Source organism: Talpa europaea, assembly GCF_964194135.1.
Source record: "Talpa europaea genome assembly, chromosome: 12".
Taxonomy (NCBI): Eukaryota; Metazoa; Chordata; class Mammalia; order Eulipotyphla; family Talpidae; genus Talpa; species Talpa europaea.
In genome coordinates this window covers 1,084,454-1,090,626 of record NC_140079.1, presented here as the reverse complement: position 1 = coordinate 1,090,626, position 6,173 = coordinate 1,084,454, and positions in this window count along the sequence as shown.

Below are 6,173 nucleotides of genomic sequence, written 5' to 3'. Positions count from 1 at the left end.
AGTCCAAGTCGAGCCGTGGCTGCAGGCGGCTGGGACGTGCAATGATGTGTTTGCCTTTCCTCGATGCCGACCGTCACTAGCAGTCCCCCGGGCGGCGCGAGGACACGGCGCCGCGGGGCCTGCAGTGGGCTCTGGACGCCTGCCACGGACCATGACCCTGGTTGTTGATGCTTCAGCGCTTGTGGGTGTGTGTGTACGTGTAGCCCCCCCTTTGATTTTACAGACAGGGAAGAGTGCTTGCAGTCTGCCTCCGCAGTCGCTCATCGGATAGTGGGGCTGACTCTGGCCGTCCCAGCCCCGGCCTGCGCCCTGAGTCGGGCGGAGCACAGCCTGGGCCCCGGGCCAGCCCTCGCCGGACACGGGCCTGTGCCCGGGAGGCCGCCGCCCGGGCCCCGGCTGTTTGGGGTTTTACTGCTATTGGTGATAACGTGGACTGCGAAGCCGCCGCCACCCATGCTTTAATGTGAAGCTGATCACGATGAATTCTCGAGCACGCCACTGAAACGCCAACTCTGGCTGCTCCTTCCGCCGCTGAAGCAGTTGTGTCGGCGTCCCAGGCAGACGCCCGTGTCCCAGGCCGTGCCGCGCCCCCGGCCAGGCGCCCGAGAAGAGGCCCCCGGCGCTGCCCTGGGGTCGCCGAGCCGGCACCGGAGGGCCTGCTCCCGCTCAAGACTGACCAAAAATTTTCTTTGCACATTTCCCTTTTCTCACAGTGTTTCCTGTGTCTCAGCAACGAAGGGCGGCTAATCCGCCTGTGTGTGTTTCCCCGTTAGGCTTTTAGAGATTATTTTCCATGATTTTTCTTAAAATAGGTTAAGCGGTTTGTTACCCGAAGGTGAACAATGTTTTCTATGCATTAACGCGGTGAGCGGCAGCTCCAGGGGTGCAGTCCGTGGGGAGAGGAGGCCGCGGAGCCGGAGCAGCTCTGCCGGGGCTTCCTCCTCCGCCCGGCGCGAGGCGCGGGCCTTGCTGGGGAGGACGGCGCTCCTTCCGTAACGCCAAAGCATCTCCTCGAAGAGCCTCTGCTGGACAACGGCTGAAGCAAAGCCGTGACGTCCTGGGGGGGAGGAAGCGCCCGGAGGTCACACTCTGCGGGGCAGGGAGCGCCCGGCCCGCCTGTGGGTCGCTCTCTGGTTCGTGGCGGGGCCTCGGGTTCTCCACAACACGCTGGTCTTTCAGAGCAGAGCCCCGGCCGCACGGTACGCAGCGCAGTGGAGGCTCCTTGGCACCCCGGGGCGTCCCCTCCCGAGCGGCGTGGCTGGCGTCTCCTGCCCCTGCCGCTCCCGGCCCCGCCTGCTCCCACCGCCCGGCCGGGCCCCGTAGATGCCGTTGCAGGCGCGGCGGGGACAAGATGGCCGTGAGCCTGTGGCGCGGCCAGCTCTGCGGCTTGGGCTGGGGGACTCGCTCGCCATCATGCCCGTGAGGAGACATTTCCCGGCGTTTTTAAGGAAGGGTGTTTGCTCGGAGAGTTCATGCCAAGGCTGCTGTCGGGCACCTCCGTGCGCTGCTGCGCCTCCCGGAGGCGGCCCTCAGCCGGCGCGGAGAGTCCAGGGGAGGCCGCCGCCATGCAGTGCCCGCGCAAGCGCTTGCGTCCGGGCCTGCGCCACCCTGGGCTCTGTCCTTTGCTGCCGTCGCCCTCTCGGCCGATAGCCCGGGAACGTGCAGGCGGCCTGCGCTGCGGGCGAGAACAGGGATGCACATGGAGGAGAGACGCCCACAGAACACCCGACGGCTCTAGACCGCAAGGGGAGCGAGGGCTCCTCGCCCCCGTGCCAGGTGGGGTGTTCCGCAGACGGGGTGCTCCCCAGTCCCCCAGGGCGGGGTCTGCAGCTCAGCACCCGGCGCCTGTCAGGGCCGGGAGAGAGGCGGACGCGGAGTGTCAGCTGAAGCTGAACCAGGCGTGCGCCCCCGTGACCAGCCTAGAGAGGCAGAGCCGGGCAGGTGTCCCCCCAGGTGCGGCAGGAGCAGGTACGCAGGTGTGGGTGCCCCCACCCCCTCCCCCGCAGCCTGCGGGCCCCCGGGCTGGGAGCCTCATTCTGCAGCGACTTGGCTGCGGGCTCTGTCGAACCCAAACTTGAAATCCTGACGCGGTTTTCCAGGGTGGTATTTTTCCAGAGTGTTGAATTTACTATGTAGTAATTTATAGTATAGCTTTTTATATTAAAATGTGATATTTTTCAAAGAGATACCTGGTCTGGTCGTCGTGGTGATGTGGTGACTCCCCGCCGCCCGCCCCGAGGCGCGGGCTCGTCCGCGGCCCCTGCCCCGGCGTCGGCCCCGGCGCGCTGCCCACCCGAGTCCACTCGGCCCGAAGCCGCCGGCCCCAGCGGTGGCGCCCGCGCTCGGGTTACCTCGCCAAGTCCCCAGAGGCTGAGCCACCCCAAAGTCCGTCGGGACCCACGCGTGGGGGCCCGGGCTCTAGCGGGGCGAGCCGGGAGGCCGCTTGCTTGGTGCCCGCGCTGCTGGGCTCGGCGCGTCGTCTCTGTCGCCGCCCCACGGCCGCCGGGCACGGACTGTGAGATGAGGCGAGACGGATGGGGCGGGGCGCGCTCGGCCTTTACTTGCGGTTTCGGCCCAAACCAGGGCCGCGGCGCAGGACGATTTTAGGACAGAAGAGCCAACGTGGGCTTCACGCGACGTGGATTTAACCAGAGCCCCTTGTCGGGTGTGCCCGAGGCCCCCGAGACCTCACCGCGCCCGCAGGCTCGCGTCCTCCGCGGGCACCTTGCTCGCTCCCCTTCCCAAGCTTCCTAAAACGCAAACCTTGGCTGTGGCTGCTGCAGCGGAATAAACCCCTGAAGCCCAAGACCTGGGCGCGGCGCCTGCAGGGCCCGGGCTGCAGGGCGCGGCGGCCTGGGACAGAGACCGCCGCGCGGGTCAGAAGCGGGGGCCGCCGTGGCGGGGACTGCGCTGCCTGGTTCGTTGTCCGTGGTGTTGTCAAGACAGTTCTGAGTCACTCCGCGGGCGGCCAGAGCGCAGATGCGCCCACGGGCGCTGGACCTCCTTGCGGGCGCAGAGGCCGGACGGCCCGGCGGCGGGGGCGGACGGACGAGGCCCCTGCCCGGTCGGTGCAGGCCGAGCCCCGGCCCCAGGTCCCCAGGAGGCCCGACACTGGGCGCAGCCCTCTCCGCGCCGCCCGCCCGGCCGGCCACTAGCGGCTGGTCACTGGCAGCGCCTCGGGGCCCGGCACACCGGAGGCTGCGACGCCCGGAGCCGGCCCCAGGAGGAGGCCCTGAGTCGGGCACCAGGAGCTGCCGGGGCTGAGCGCGGGGTCCTAGCGGGGCCCCCTCACCCACACAGACCCTGCCGGGGTGCCACGACCCTCCGCCCACCCTGCGCCTCCCAGCGCCTCCCCCGGCGCCCCTCCCCAGCCTCGCCCGCCTGCTGGTCGTCAGCGCCGACCTCGAGCCCCTCTCCCGCCTCAGAGTGTGGTTCTGCCCCCCCAAGTCCTCTCCACCCGGGCCGGCGCCGCCCGCTCCTCTCCACGGCCCCCGCCTGCGGCCAGCGCCGGCCCGGCCGCCCCAGTCCCGGACACGCTTCTGTGGCGCTCGGTCTCCGCGCCGCTGGCCGCCGGCCTCGCGGGAATCTTTGTACTCGCGCGCGGGAGAGGAAGGAGCTGGCCTGCGCCAGGGCTCGGCAGCAGCACGGCCGGAACGCGGCCCAGTCGCTGCCCGCGGGGCCAGCAGCGGGCAGAGCGGGCCGCTCAAGAGGGCCGCGTCTCCGGCCGTTGCTCTGTCGGCGTTTGGGCCTGAAACGCTTGCGGCGGGGCAGAGGGCATTGGGGCTTCTGCCCCCCGCGTCCGTCCGGGGCTTGAGGCAGACGAAAGACGCAGAACCCGCGTGAGGGCGGCCCCAGCTTCGGGTGTTGGGCCGGCTGCGCCCCCCGTTCTGCCCTGCCCTCCGGGGAGAGGCTCTGGGCGCACAGGGGCCCCGGCGGCCGGCCCGTCCCTGGCTGCCCCTCAGAGGCCCGCGCACCCGTGGGGGCCAGCCCCGCCCGGGGGCACCCCAGCCCCGCCCTCAGCCTCTGCGGCAGGTGCCGGGCGGCCGCGCTCCCGGGAGGTGATTCTGCCTGCGGGCCGGCGCTCCCCACCCGGAGCACCCGGACAGCAGGGGGCCGGCGCGGTGGAGTCCGGCCAGCGGCGTCCGAGGGCGCGCGGGCAGCCTTGGGAGAGTGGTCGGCGGGAAGCGCGGCCAACAGTCCGCTCTCCCGGGCCCGGGGAAACGCGCGCCAGCGAGGGCAGCCTCGGGCGCAGCAGCCCTGTTGTGCCGCTCGTAGGGCGGAGTCCAGCTGCCGGCAAGCGCGAGTGTAAGAAATACACTTTTTGGCGCATGGTTTTGCTAAAACAGCCTATTTTCCTGCACCCCGCATGCGAACCTCTTAAAGCGTGACTGTGCAGCTTCACAGGAAGAATGTCGAAGGGAGGAGGCCCGGCCTCGGCGGCTCCCACGCTGCCCGGCCAGCGCCTGCCCCCCGGCCTGCCTGGGTCCCCCTCCGCGGGCTGGAGCGTTCGCCCGCCCCAGGCTGCTGAGACGGGCCAGAGACAGAGGCTCTCGCCTCGGCAGCCAGGACAGCCCTGGGTTTTGTCCAGAGACTTCCCGTCTGAATCTCGCGGCTTCTCTGAGACACGCCGAGTCCGAGGGGCGCCCTGTTCCTGAAGGAAAGTGGCCCCAACTTGCTCAGCCCGCGCGGACCGCTCTGGACACCCCTGGGAGAAGTGCCAGGGCCCCCTCTCCTGGCTGAGGCAGGCCCTGGACGCAGGCGCGGCCGGGGGTCTCCCGCCCCCGAGTGGCCCAGCCCCGCTCTGGCCAGGAGGGTTGAGCCGGGCCCTGGCGTGGCCTGACCCAGCCCCAGCGCCGCGCCCCGGCCTTGTCCTTCGGCTTAGGAGACGGGATGAGAACTTGACTCTGTTCACCCTGACTTGCAGGCAGCTGCCACCAGCGTGTGGCCGAGGCTGGGCACGGCCCCGCCCGCAAGGGCGCCGGCTCCTGGCATCACCGAGCGTTGCCCAGAGCCCTGAGTGACCGTGCAGCCCGCGGGGGAGGGCCGCGGAGCCCTCGGGGTCATCGGTGCCAACGCAGGGCTCTCTCTGCCGTGCTCGGTGCGTGTCTGGTGCGACAGAGGCCGTGACGCTCGCCGTCGCCCTGTGCTGGCAACTGTCATTTTTTTTTTTTTTGACGAAGCACGTGGCTCCAGACCCCCCTCCGCGGGGTGCGGACAGCCCACGGGGAGCCCGGCTCTCGCGTGCCAGGAGGCCCTTAGAAGCAGCTTTTCCAGCGACGGGTGCGCGAGGAGCCCGCCGTGGCCCTGGCAGAGGGCGGCGCTGCCGCGTTTCTGTTCCGAAAAAGCCGACTCGCTGCACAGCCCCTGGGGCTCGCGGGGCCGCGGTGCGGCCGAGGCTCGGCCAGCGGGCAGGGTCCCCGCCCGGCTCCCCTCTCCCGCGTGTGGGACTCCGGCCGGGCTGGCCGGGCTGGTGGGGGTTGGGGGGGCCGGGGGGGGCGCCTGCTTCCCGGCCGGGCGTCGGGCGTGGGGACTCTGGGGGGAACCGCGTACGAACAGCTTAGCAGCGACTCAACTGCACTTTCCATGACATGCTGAGGATCTATTTGTAGGTGCAGAGCAAGGGGTTTGTGAAGCTGCTCCACGTTTACACCTGCAGAAACGTCTTTCATTGTCACTCGTAGGAATTTCATTGGTTCAATAAAACTGGCAAAACCGAACCTGGTGGTCTGCTCTTAGTGGGGCGCCTGTCTTCCTGGGGGAGCAGCGCTGCCCCGCCGGCTGCGGAAGTGCATCCGGAGGACATCAGGGTTGTCAGGCTCGGGGCGCCCCCCCCCCCAGCCTGCCCTTCTCAGAACCCCCCGCCGCCGCCCTGGAGAGGCCGCGCACGCACCGCTGCTGCTGGAAGGGTCGACTGTGGTCTCGGCAAGAGGCCGATCCCGCCCGCCGCCGTCTTCCTGGCCCACAGTCGCGTGGACGGTGAGGGGTGCCGGCCTGAGGGGAGTCTGGGCCCCCAACCCCGAGGGACGCCGGCAGGCCCAGCGGCGGCGCAGGCAGGAAAGGCCACGTGGAGACACCAAGCATCGGCACGTCTGCTGGGAGCAGCACGGGGGTGACGGGGAGCCCAGGCGGGGGACGACAGCACGTACCCCAGGAAATTACAGGCGTCCTCGCCC